This window comes from Polyodon spathula, chromosome 8 (genome assembly GCF_017654505.1).
Source record: "Polyodon spathula isolate WHYD16114869_AA chromosome 8, ASM1765450v1, whole genome shotgun sequence".
NCBI lineage: Eukaryota > Metazoa > Chordata > Actinopteri > Acipenseriformes > Polyodontidae > Polyodon > Polyodon spathula.
The window spans coordinates 9905786-9920257 of NC_054541.1; the positions used below are offsets into that span (position 1 = coordinate 9905786).

At 38.8% G+C, this 14472-nt stretch overlaps 1 protein-coding gene across 4 annotated transcripts in view; it reads left to right on the top strand.

The window, feature by feature from the left end:
- LOC121319347 (extracellular sulfatase Sulf-2-like) overlaps positions 1–14472 on the top strand; it is a 102052-nt gene that overhangs the window by 11519 nt on the left and 76061 nt on the right. For 3 of the 4 annotated variants that reach the window (XM_041256690.1, XM_041256693.1, XM_041256695.1), the window contains exon 2: positions 9696–9803. The exons of the other annotated variant lie outside the window; for it this stretch is intronic. The gene's annotated coding sequence lies outside the window, so the exon portion shown is untranslated. The remainder of the gene's footprint in view (positions 1–9695; positions 9804–14472) is intronic. 4 annotated transcript variants of the gene reach the window in all.

Sequence of the window (14472 nt, forward strand, 5' to 3'; positions counted from 1 at the left end):
TTCACAGCCGTGTTTCAGCTATTCCAGTTATCTAGTAAACTCGCGCACAAACACAGAAAGGGCAAAGAGGAGATTTTGAAATAAAGAGCTTCACCAACAGCAATCACCAATCACCGTATGCTGTACAGTCAGAATGCCCATTCACCAGTCAGTCAGTCAGTCAGCCAGTAGATTATCACAACACATCCACTTGTGGCATCTCATACAAAACACACACACACACACACACACTGTGAGAACCAGTGGAAGGGAAAAGGGGGGATTTAAATCTTGAACTGAATACAAATTCAATTAAAGCTGCTCTGACCTGGATCCCACTAACACCATGTTTAACCTCTGGGTACTCCGCTGACAAGCAGTGTCCTGGGAACCGGAGGTGGGGGGGGTGGTGGCGGCAGAGCCTTGTTTTACATTCAATGTGACTCCTTTAGAAACCCCCTGCCATCAGTGCGCATTGTTCCTGCTTTGTATCATTTAGTAAGAATTAGTTAATGGACCATGGGGGTTTGCTGCGAGGGGCAGAATGCAAAGCAGGGCTTTTTCTTCTCTGGCTGCCTGTCTTCCTTATTTACATGATTGCACATTTTGCTCATCAAGTTTCCAGCAGGGCAGAAAAAAAAAGTGCACAGTGGCTGTCACTCAACTGTCTTCAAAAAAAGAGAAAAAAAAGATGCATGATTATGCAGCGGCAATAAGAAGTCTAGCAGCTGTTAAAAACCTCCATCAAACCAGGTTTGCCTGATTTAAAGATGCACATTCACTTTTTTTTTCCAAATAAAAAATACACAACTTTTTATCTCTTTTGACATTGTCTAATAGTTTATTTTTTCGTTTGGTTAAGAAGTCATGTAAAGTGGATTTTGTAATAGCTGGAGAGGAAGCCATTAACACCCTTTTCTTACACTGGTTTTACAATGTAGGGAAACTTAACACAAAGCATGCACTACAGTATCTCGTACAGGAAGGAGCAATGTCATTGCAATTGATATCAAGTCCCACCCCAGTCAGATGGCAGAGCAAGAGTAATGGCTTGGAATTTCCCACAGCATGGCTTGTTGACCCCTGTGATTCACAGGGTGACATGTGGACACTAATCACATGGTCTTGAAACTGATGTCACAGAAGATGAAGAATGACACAGCCATTTTCTGTAACTGGATAGCTTTTTTTTTTTTTTTTTTTTTTTTTTTTACCAGTTTGAAAGGAAGAAGCAGTAGGTATGGAAAGAATTTAGTAATGCAAAGCTCCAGTAACACTGTTTTTATTACTTGAACAACTTATTTTTATTATTATGGCCCAGTGGTTGAGGAAAAGACAGTTATAATTAACTAATTAGTTATTATGTTAAATGTCCTCCTATTTTTATGCTCCAGGTTTAACAGGTACAATAAAATATTCACCTATGTTGGAACTTAAGTGGAGTTATAATGAGTTAAATTAAAGATATTTGAACAGAGTTGGAACAGAGAAATTTAGCTCCACCTTCCATAGAGGGACACAACACTGTTGGGTGGAAATGCACACCCACTTTCCACTCCTATAGTGACTGTGCTTCCCGATGACATTTGAATCACATGGATTTCTTTCAAATACAAACGTTGATTCAACCTTGAAAAAGTCCATTTATGAGTCCTAAGAGGTATAGAGCAGTAGCGCGGTGAAGGACAAGAGTCACAGCGTGATGGATTTGCTCAAAGCACACTTCTGAGCAGCCAGGTCTTTATTCATTGTAAGAGACAAGGGACCAAGCATGGGGAGACATCTGTACCATCGTGAATTAGAAAAAAACAGTACTGCAACTCACTCCTTGAAGTACTTATTGACTTTCCTTTGAGGAAAGGTTTGAGAAATACCATTGAAATATTGAAATGATGCACTCTATGAGGAAAGCTTCTTCACAACTGATTTTCAGACAGCAATGGGAAACAATACATTAACCCTATTCAATTTGCAGAAATTGTGGCAGCCAGCCCACGACACCCCCACACATTTACAGGGTACCACCCTTCCCTATCTGTAATAGAGATGAATCAGTCGTGCTAAGCCGTTTTAGAGCAGGTACAGTAAGACGACCGCCTCCATTGGGAGTTGGTTATTTATTCTCGGTGCATGCATGCAGTGAAAAAAGGTATTTCTTAGTAGTAGGTGGAGAAGATTGTGTATTATTTTATGTTTTTGATGATCTTGTCCAAACCTGGTGACATGTAAACTCATCCAAGCCATATGCCAGGTTGACAATTTTTAGGGAACACCTATTGTAATGGGTACCTGGCCATTATGAGTGACACCAGACACTTCTAGGGATTCAATGATTTATAATACATTCAGCACAGTTTTCCTCAGAAATTATGTAAACTATCATAAATACAAGCTAGAGTTTCAGCCAGTCCTGGCCTGCGTCTTGTTCAGTAGAATCTTGTCACACGCTGCAACCAATTGGGGACAAGCGATCATTTCTTCCTCACCTCACCGCCTTACAGGCAGCTGAGATCTATACTATAGAGTAGTCACAGAGAGCACTACTCTGCTGGAGACTTAAGGGTCTGTCTCCTATCTGAGATTGATTTCTATGCTAGAAAGTAGAAATCCCTTTAGTCCCTTTAGTTTAAGGGAATCGCTGAGAACAGAAGCTTCTCTCTCGATGTCCAAAGGCTGTTTATTTGGTTTTCCTTCTGGCTTAAGAGTAACATTCACAAATGTAATTCACTAACAAGCATACACACCATTACCTCTGCATCCCCAGTCATGTCAGCACTTCAGGGCTTGACCAAGGGAAGTCTTGAAAGAGGTGGCGTCTCATATAGGCTTCCCAGTTAAACCTGGACTAAAGTCAGCTTCTATTTGCCCCCAAAATAGTTTTTTTAATACTTGCAGATGAGCAATACATGTATTTACCTTTAACATTTCTGTTTACATTCACAGCCTAATGAGTTTTGTACAGCATATAGTGCCACCAATCGCCAAATACTGTTAATGCACTTTCTTTGTGTTTGTAGTTTAACTTGGCAGACAAAGCGAGAATATTTTACCTTGATACGAAAGGCCAGTTTTAAAAGTAAAATGTAACATGAGTTTCTATATTTAAGCTTTCAGGGGTTGGCTCTGGTTGCCATCTACCAAAATACATTTAAAAAAAAAAAAAAAAAAAAATAATAATAATAATAATAATAATAATAATAATAAATTACAAAAAAAAAAATAATAATAATAATTAAAATGTAAAACCTAATTACATTGTACTGGTGGTTCCAGAGAGGCTCTGCACATCTCCACGATTCCTTGCGTAATCAGGCATACAGACAGCCTTGTCTCCTGCAGATAATAAAGCAATAAAGTAAATGTACTTTGAGTTTCTAAAACTGCCTGTCTGCTTATATATGGTGTTAATGGCTGTTTGAAAGACAGCAGAGGAGTTTATCAGCGGCCCAGGGATATTGGTGGGAAAGGTGGCTGTCAGCCTTATTCCAAACACAGCTTGAGAATGGGTTTGCAAGGCAACAGAACTGTGTGGAATTGAAAAACAGAAACTGAACCTAAAATTCCATGTTCTGGACAGCAGTCGACAGTAGCAACCTTGAACACATTATGTAATGAATTGTTTAGGGAATACAGCAGGGAGCTGAAATCAGACACAGAAAAGACGCACTGACTGCGTTAAAAATTGGAGAATCTAAGAAAGAATCCACAACTCTGTCTACCCCCCTCAGTATAGCTATTGAACACCTGCAGAATAAGAGATGGAACATAGTTCATTTTGGACTGCTTTTAGTGCAATGTAATCCACACATTAAGAACATTTTAAATCAAACATAGTTCATAGCTGTGTTACAAGGGTTTGTCAGGTAGATTTCATTTTTATTTATATAAAAGGTTTAAAATGGGTGGGAGTTAGCGAACGAAAGTCTACTTCAGACTATAAGCACATGTGTTATTGCAGCAATGTAATTTACTACTGCTCTGCTTTAAATTTTGAATTCTAACCAGGGCTGTGTGTTATATTAGTATGCAGGATGTTATATTATGATGAAATGGCCTGAGAAAGAGATTCATTACTGCAGATGTTAGGATCTGAACATTTCCAACTTCCCATATAAATGCATGTGATTCCTGTAACACTACATCTATAATACAAATTCAGAGTAACTCACAGACCCTCTGTTACACCTGTGATTTCCTTGAATGACTGCTGTCAAGGAGAATTTGGTAAAAAAAAAAAAAAAAAAAAAAAAAAGAAAAACGTTGCTTTAAAAAAAATAAATACAAAAAATGAAAAACCTCCCTAGTCGGCAGTGGTTCTCTGGTCATAGCTTAATCCACTGTGAAATTTCTCTGAAAAAGTAATTTTACAGTTGAAGATTCAAATCTCCTTACCTTCCAGTCGTTCTCTTACCTACTCTAAAACACGTTTTTATTTTTTTTCAAAGAATCTGCATTGCTGAAAAGAGATTGTTAATAGGAGGCTGTGTGGTTCAGTTGTTAAAGAACTGGGCTTGTAACCAGGAGGTCCCCAGTTCAAATCCAGGCTCACGCACTGAGCAAGTCACTTAACCTCCTTATGCTCTGTCTTTTGGGTGAGGTGTTGTTGTAAGTGACTGCAGCTGATGCGTAGTTCACACACCCTTGTCTCTGTAAGTCGCCTTGGGTAAAGGTGTCTGCTAAATAAACAAATAGTAATAATAAAATAATAGCACAGGAACAGTCAGCGCAATTGCTTATAAGGTCTTTTTGGACTTAAATGGGATTTTCATTGTTGGGAACGGCAAATGCAGGAATCACTTGAAAATAATAGAAAGCTGTTACTGTTTGAGAATGCAAGCATATGATGATCAGGAGAATAAAAGGAAACTAAACTGTTTCATAAAAAATATATATATATAAAAACCAGGATCATTATGCTTAGTGTGAACAGGTTGTAAAATAATAATAATGCTATATTAATTGAACTCTAAAATCATTATTTTTCAATCTCAGAAGTATAATAGCTCTCGGCACATTTTTACCACTTGGGAAAATATCTTGTTCAGCTTTTCACTGATCTGAAACAGCCAGAGTTTCTTTAAGTTAATTTGAAATAATTACACAGGAGAGGAGGCATAATGTTTTTATAAATAGTTTTTAAAGACAGACAAGGTACAGAACTGTGAATATATATTTAAAAAAAAAACAAACAGGTTGGATCACTTGAGCATGCTTCAGCTCTGCTAGACTGAGAGGTTCAGTGCACTCTTACATTATGAGCTCATCTTACCAAGCGCTGAACACATTTCAGTTATTTAGCATTTTGAAAACCGCAGTTCTGCAGTAGCAGCCAACTGAAAACGTCTTTTGGAAGACAAAAATGTACATCAAATAATAAACATTTAATTATATATATATATAGAATATTTATTTCCCTGCAGGGGTAAAATCAAAACAAAGCAGACAGCAAAACAATAAGTTGTCAGATGCAGGATGCATTAGGAAAAAAAATATTGTTTCATTTATTTTAGATAAGTTTATCTTTTTTATACTTATGTATGAAAGAATTGCATATTCAGTCATGGCAGCTCTAGCGGTTTAAAAACAGCATTTTTATTAACGGTTAAACAGTTGATAAGCATGTATCACAGCACTTTCACTTGCTTGGTTTTGACATCCTCTCCAAGCACAGCACAGACTCAAAGAGAAGGGGGTGTAAATTTACCTTGAGTACTTAATCTTCACCTGTGAGCTTTGTAATGCATCAGTTCAAGCTGCCCTGCGTGTGCATGCCTGAATATTGTCAGAATTCCATTGCTTCCTTCCTGGGGGGTGCATTTGTTCATATTCATTGTGGCAGAGGACTCATGCTCCTGCAGCATTCCATCATTGTAGTGTGAAGACCTTCCGCAGAAACTCATCTGAGCGAAACAGAAATAAAATACATTTCAAAGCTGGGTGACAATTGTTCGGCTCTCATCTTATACCAGGGAACTGAATCTTTCTGGCTAAACCGTCTGCCACTTTAAAGCTGGTTTAAAACAACTAGAGCTGTATCTACTTGGAGAAAAGATCCTCGAGCAGGTTCGGAAGCATTTAAACTAGAAAGGAAGGGGGGAGAAATCAACAAAAAAACAGAAGGGAGACCGCATCAAAACAAGAACAAACAACTCAGGTAAGACAACCATTAAATGTATTTATCTAAATGCTAGAAGTATCAGAAACAAAATTCTAGAACTTGAAGCTACTGCACTAACAGGTAACTATGATGTGATAGGTGTTACAGAAACGTGGTTATCTGAGAGTGATGGGGACGAATATAATATTTGTGGGTATACACTGTATAGGAAAGACAGGCAGGACAGAAGAGGAGGAGGGGTAGCGCTATACATAAGAAACAGTCTTGAAGCCCAGGTGTTAAACCTGGACAAAGAAAATAAAACCGAATCAATATGGGTCAGAATAACAGACAAAAATTCAAAAGGCATAATAATAGGAGCATGCTATAGACCGCCAGATTCAGACGGTGAGCACAATAATCTGTTATACAATGACATTAGAAATGTGTGTAGCAAAGGAGAAGCCATACTAATGGGGGATTTCAACTTCCCCCATATAAAATGGGAAAACCCGGTGGGTAGCGCGAAGGATGAAATAGAAATGGTGGAAATGACAAATGACTGCTTCCTAACACAATTTGTGAAGGCACCCACTAGAGGGGAGGCATGCCTTGATTTAGTCTTTTCAAATAACGAAGATAGAATAACTAAAACAGAGGTCAGAGAACCACTGGCAAACTCAGACCACAACATGGTCTCATTTGAAGTGTTTTTTAAATCCTCAAAAGTAAAGACTAAAGCTAAGGTTTACAATTTTAGAAAAGCAAACTATGAAGGTATGAAACAGAGACTAACAGAAGTAGATTGGAGTAAAATAGAGAAAACACCCACAGAAGAAGGATGGTTGTTCTTCAAAAACGTAGTACTAGAGGCGCAAAACAATTATATCCCTAAAGTAGACAAATCTAAATGTAAAACTAAATTGCCAAAATGGTTTAATAGATCAATTAAAAAAAATATTCAGCGAAAAAAGGCACTTTACAGAGCATTAAAAAAGGACCAAAAAGAAAGTACACAGAAAGAGTACACAGAACTGCAAATGCAAGTCAAAAAGGAAGTTAGAAAGGCCAAGAGAGAAATAGAAATGAACATTGCTAAGGGAGCTAAAACCAATTCCAAAATGTTTTTCCAATATTACAACAGCAAGAGAACATTCAAAGAGGAGATTAAATGTTTAAGAGATACAAATGGCAAAATCGTAGAGGAAGAAAAAAAAATAGCAAATATGTTAAATGATTACTTTTCACAAGTTTTTACAAAGGAAGATACTGACAACATGCCCCACATGTCATCCAGTTCCTATCCAGTTTTAAATAACTTTAGCATAACTGAGGCAGAAGTGTTAAAGGGACTAGGAGCTCTTAAAATAAACAAATCCCCTGGGCCGGATGAGATCCTCCCAGTAGTACTCAAAGAAATGAAAGAAGTAATTTACAAACCGCTAACCAAGATCATGCAGCAGTCTCTTGACACAGGGGTGGTACCGACAGACTGGAAAATTGCAAACGTAATACCGATCCACAAAAAGGGAAACAAAACTGAACCAGGTAACTACAGACCAGTAAGCCTGACTTCTATTATATGCAAACTTATGGAAACTATAATAAGAGCCAAAATGGAAAATTACCTATATGGTAACAGGGTACTGGGAGACAGTCAACATGGTTTTAGGAAAGGGAGATCGTGCCTAACTAACTTGCTTGATTTTTTTGAGGATGCAACATCGATAATGGATAATTGCAAAGCATATGACATGGTTTATTTAGATTTCCAGAAAGCTTTTGACAAAGTCCCGCACAAAAGATTAATTCTCAAACTGAACGCAGTTGGGATTCAGGGAAACACATGTACATGGATTAGGGAGTGGTTAACTTGTAGAAAACAGAAAGTACTGATTAGAGGAAAAACCTCAGAATGGAGTGTGGTAACCAGCGGTGTACCACAGGGATCAGTATTAGGTCCTCTGCTATTCCTAATCTACATTAATGATTTAGATTCTGGTATAGTAAGCAAACTTGTTAAATTTGCAGACGACACAAAAGTAGGAGGAGTGGCAAACACTGTTGCAGCAGCAAAGGTCATTCAAAATGATCTAGACAAGATTCAGAACTGGGCAGACACATGGCAAATGACATTTAATAGAGAAAAGTGTAAGGTACTGCACGCAGGAAATAAAAATGTACATTATAAATATCATATGGGAGATATTGAAATTGGAGAAGGAATCTATGAAAAAGACCTAGGAGTTTTTGTTGACTCAGAAATGTCTTCATCTAGGCAATGTGGGGAAGCTATAAAAAAGGCTAACAAGATGCTCGGATACATTGTGAAAAGTGTTGAATTTAAATCAAGGGAAGTAATGTTAAAACTGTACAATGCACTTGTAAGACCTCATCTTGAATATTGTGTGCAGTTCTGGTCACCTCGCTATAAAAAAGATATTGCTGCTCTAGAAAGAGTGCAAAGAAGAGCGACCAGAATTATTCCGGGCTTAAAAGGCATGTCATATGCAGACAGGCTAAAAGAATTGAATCTGTTCAGTCTTGAACAAAGAAGACTACGTGGCGACCTAATTCAAGCATTCAAAATTCTAAAAGGTATTGACAGTGTCGACCCAAGGGACTTTTTCAGCCTGAAAAAAGAAACAAGGACCAGGGGTCACAAATGGAGTTTAGAAAAAGGGGCATTCAGAACAGAAAATAGGAGACACTTTTTTACACAGAGAATTGTGAGGGTCTGGAATCAACTCCCCAGTAATGTTGTTGAAGCTGACACCCTGGGATCCTTCAAGAAGCTGCTTGATGAGATTTTGGGATCAATAAGCTACTAACAACCAAACGAGCAAGATGGGCCGAATGGCCTCCTCTCGTTTGTAAACTTTCTTATGTTCTTATGTTCTTATTAGTGAGCTCAAAATGATTTTCAGATGCTGTTGTATTGCAGTTTAATTTGAGTTCACTGCACTTTCACAGATGAGTTTAAGCAGCAGGCTTTCGCTTTTCGTTCACGTTGCAGATCTGCAATCCGAGTACTGAAGGGTTTTAAGAAGACTTACTGTTTCAACGTAAGCAATTACATTAGTGTCATTTTTTATTTAATCTTTGTCTGGGAACCTCAAGCAACCTGCATTTATAATTCAACACTAGACCCCTAAAAAACAAATTTAAAATGCGTGCCATTTGTCATGAGGGTTGCTATCGAAACAACTTTCCTTGTCAATTATCATGGTATTATTTCAGCTCGCGCAACCCAGTGGGAACCGGCAGAACAAGCCATGCAATTAGAAGAGGCCAGAAAGTCATTCTTATCCCAGTGCGCCTCACAAACGCAGGGATCAGCATGCCACACATGCACGGATTACAAAAAAAAAAGGAAAAGAGAGAGAAGGGAGACATGGGCGAGCACAGTGGGCTTTTGATTGCAAATTGTAAATGAGCCTTGTGTTTTTCTTCTTCTTGGTTTGATTTTATTCTTAAATCATACACTTGAACGTGCCTGTGAAATGATTCATGAGCTGGCAAGGGAAGCCCCCCCCCCCCCCCCCCAATAAAAAAAAAAAAAAAAAAAAAAGAATGAAGCTGTGCTCATTCTAATCCCCTTTTTTTCCCTTGTTTTTAGAGCTGACCTCTACAGTAAGGCACCTCTCCAGCGGCTGTAAGACCAAGTCATTCATTATACGTGTAGAGCGACTGTTTGATAGTTTGCAGAGCTGGGCACCAGGAGGAGGTGAGTGAAGGGGAGAATGGAATAATAAAAGTACCAGCTGTTTGGGGTCACTTACAGTCGACATGCCTCCTTCCTTACAGGATCATGGATTGTAGTTTGCCTCTCGTGAGGGTGTCACAGGGACCCACCGAGGCTTCAGCAGAGTAGAAAAGATACTAATTTGTCAAGAGAAAATTGTTCCAAGTCAGAAGCAGTTGGGAGGAGGAAGGCAAGGGAACGGGGGGGGGGGGGGGGGGGGGGGGGGGGGGGGGGATTAGACATGACATTTCTCCCTAGACAACCCAATGAAAAGTGTGGAGCGCAGCCATGCATTCCTGATTAGAGAAGGAAAGTGAGTGCAAACAATGCACATAGAAGGTCACAGATTGGCTAAAATACCCCCCCCCCTCCCCTCCCCCTCACTCCAAACCCCATACCACACAGTACACCCTGGGGTCTGTGTAGAGCCTAGTGTATTTGTCCATGCAAGCAAAAACAAAGGCGTGTTTACCATATTCATGCCAGCCCTTTTGCACACTCCGCTTGTAAATCTCATTGGCCCACCTGCCAGCTTTTTGAAAATCTCAAGCCAGGGATTATTTAAATGAGAGGGCAGGAGCAGTTTAACCAAACAGCCAGACATTCATCATGGACACCCTTGAACCAGGAGCTTGTGTTGAACCCCAAGGTATGACTACAAAGCCTACAAACAGCACTCTGGAGCCTTCAGTGCAGATAAACCAGGGTTGGTTTGGGAGACTTTTCCATGTAGGGTAAAGAGTTTGATGCAGTTCTATAGACATCCCTAGGCATTCATTCAAGCTTACATCCATGCTTGTATTCAAACTGGATTCCAAATATATGCCAAAAAGGATTAGTTTGATATACATATGCAAATAATCTAGAATTAATGCATTTCTTCTTAAAAATGATTGATCAGATTCCTACAGTAAAAAAAAAAAAGTAAAATTTTTATTGAAGCATTTTTTGATCAATGCTTGTAAAATTCAGATTTTTTAAAGTAGAAACTCACAATTACTGCACATAGAATGCATTAGGAATTAAATTATATTAGGTTTGATATTATGATGCATTATGATCCAGTGGTCTATTTTAAACTTTTAGTTAAAGCATTTTTGTATTCATGTTTTGGTGAAGACTGGATCATGAGATAGAACAACTGTTAATTTACAAGAGTCAAATAGTTGAGGTAATTCTAATAGGTTGATTATTTGTAAATGTCTGGTGTTCTGTTTGTGAATATATTTTCTCGTGACACATTGTTGTAAAAACATTTTATTGAAATAACATTTCTATGGTAATTGATTGTAACTGCAGTTACAGTTCCGTCCATTGGAAACATTTTATTTAGTTTAGTTCTTGGGCCTCTGGAAATGAACAGGCCACATGTTGCTTCAACACAGATAATACAATCTCAAAGGCTTTCCCAGATGTGTATCTTATTCAAAGTGAATGGCCACTATAATGCCCCCTTCGTGCTAAAACAGCTTGACCATTTCCTTATTTTACAGCACATGTACATGCACCAGAGAATCTTGTCTGAGCAACAGAGAGCTGAACAAATCATACATGAAAGTAAACCCAGTCTAAGCATGTCCCATTCACAATCTTATAAATCAATAAAAACACAGCCTTCACACTGCAAATCCAGACCTTCTCTTTTAAATGTGTCAGATGTCTAGGTGTGAATACCAGCGACAATTTTCATTTGTGTGGATCTCTTGCAACGTCAGGAACCTGGAAAAATCATGTGCTGCTACAGAAGCAGAGGGGGCAGAAAACTAAAATGAAAAACTAATTTCGTAATTATCCAAGCAGGATACTGCTAGTACATTCTGAGAACCAGTCAAGCATAAACATATTCTTTGTAATATCAGCACGTACTGAATTCAGCTTGCCATATCATAAAGAAATGCATTCGAGTCTACATACTGAACAGTTCTGATCCCTTGTGTAGTCCAAAAATAGGAGGAAGTGTGTCAGTGTTAGAATAAGGTCAGAGCCGAGGTCTGGGAGACTGGTGACACTGGCAACTCTCTGAATCCCACCTCAGCTTTACTCTCTAACAGTCGGGACAAGTCACTTCATCTCCTAGTGCCTTGCTCAATGTAGCTGTAAAACAAGCTGTACCCATTACAGTATTAATTGAAGCTGTGCAGACTTACTGCATCGCGCACAATCACTTTAGTGCTGACGTTTTCCCCACACAGATCCTGTGCAGGGGTCACTGACAATATGCAACATGCCCATGCAAGAAACGTTACACTTCATTCAAAGTCTTTAAATATTTATTTAACTGAATGATTTTCAGCATAGCATCTTAAGACACGTGTCTGTGTACACAGCACCTACCTTAAAATCAAAGATATAGCCTACGATAGCTCTGCCAATTAGGTGACAGTAATGTATAATTTAAATAAAATAAAAACTGGGGGTCATTATACTGTGAGGAAATGTTTAGTTTGTTCAAGTGTTTTTAATACTTATTTTAATAGTTCTCAGTGACTGATTTTAGAGACAGGTAGTACTAATAGTGTACCAAGTAGAGTCCATATACAGTAGTACGAAATTAGACAGGAATTGTTCAGAAATACCCCCTCCACTGCAAAACAAACAAACAAATTGTAAACATCAAGCAGGTCTAATTAGAAACTTGTAGGTTACCAATGCAAGAGCAGGTTCTTCTGTCTCAAAAGCCCCCGAACCAGGGAGCTGTGGTGATGAATGAGCCTAGCATTCCCTGCCAGCACCAGTGGAGATCACGGTGAATGGTCTCCATGATGATAAATCAGAACATGTCCACACACAAATACTAACAGCTCCACAGCGGTCGTGTGGTGAGGGGGAGGAGGATAGATCCCTTTCTTTCACTCTGGTCTGCGCTTGGCTCACACTGCTGCCTGTGTAAATTGAATACACCTGGGGAAGAGGGTTGCTGCCAACAGAGCTGAATTTTAGTGAGAAACCCCCAGACTTATGACCTGAACAAAGAAAGGGGACGACTTTTGTGAACGCCGATCCCTGCCGTGAACAGTACACTGGCCTTGCACCCCTCTAGGTTTATACAGATAACATATTCTATAGGGGTTCAAATTTAGACATGCCTCAGTATTTGCAAAACCTACAACACTGTACTGCCCCAACTTAAAAACTGAAATAGATAAGTGATTTAAAAGGTCATTCTATGGGTATTCAATTTGAAGTCAACGTTTCTAGAATGTATTTATTTCCACTTGGGACTGGGTGGGGGGGGAGTCTTGGTATCATGTTTACTACTTTTTAGTTTTCTTGGCAACACTTTTTAAGAGGTAGTAATTATACATTAGGTGGTGTTGTATGTACAGTAGGCATGCAGCTTTTACCATTGCATTGTACTTCTGTTGTAAGCCTATGAAAATTGATACATTTAGCACTTTTTCTAAATTAGTCTAAATACTACCGACATTAGAAAATATAATTCGAAATAAAATCGGGGCTCCCATGTGGCACATCCAGTAAAGGCACTCTGCATGAGTGCAGGATGCGCCCTATAGCTTGGACGTCGCCGGTTCGAGCCTGGGCTATTCCACAGCCGACCGTGGATGGGAGTTTCCAGGAGGCGGTGCTCAATTGGCTGAGCGTAGCTGGGGAGGGGTCTAGGTCAGCCAGGATGTCCTCGGCTGTAGTCTGGCCAGGCACCTGTGGGCTTGCCTGTTAGCTGCCCAGGAGATAGATTGTCCTCCTACACTGTACCTCCTGGGTGGCTGCATGGTGAATCCGCAGTGTGTGAAGAAGCAGTCGGCTGACGGCACACGCTTCAGAGGACAGTGTGTGTTCATCTTCACCGCTCCCAAGTCAGCACAGTGGTGGTAGCGGTGAGCCAAGCATGAATAAATAATAATTGGCCATTTCAAATTGGGAGAAAAAAAAAATTGGCAACGACTAAATTAAAAAAAAAAGAAATAAAGTCTACTGTCTAAAGCATGGGCCGCTGAACAATTTCATACAAGACGTGAAGAGGATAATTCAGACGGATTTTTTTCACTTTGTTTTTCGCTTGCCAACAAGTCTTAAAAGCAACCCTATGTAAAATGGCAACTTCATTCTGCACCAGTCTAATTTACTGACTGTAATTCACAGCCAAGACTTAAATAATAAAGTATACTTTGCAAGGACATCAGTAGAGCTAGGTAAAGTATGGTAATCAAACTTTATGGTAATTTAAACAGTCATTCAATTTGTTATCTTTGCATTCCCTGATTTTTATTCTTAACTATATTTCTGGCCATACAGATCATTTAAAAAATTTAAATATAATAAACATGTAACGTATATTAAAAATATATATTGTATATAGACTATATATATATATATATATATTATATATATATATATATAATATATATATATATATGATTTTGCTTAAATTGCATACATTATCATCTTAACAAGGTCTGTGACCATCCAGCTACCGATATAGACATTCCCATAGGAGTAAGAATAGGATAGTATCTGCTTGGGAGCTCCTGTGGGAATCAGTCTGGTTTATTTCTCTGAAGGAGAATCAGATAACTTACACAGAAATGTTACAGGTTACCATCATGTGTAGTGATTAAAAAATAATTATTTACCATCTTGCAGTAATGTGGTCTAAAAGGCGTACAGCTGTTATCCTTTATTCCTTGGAATT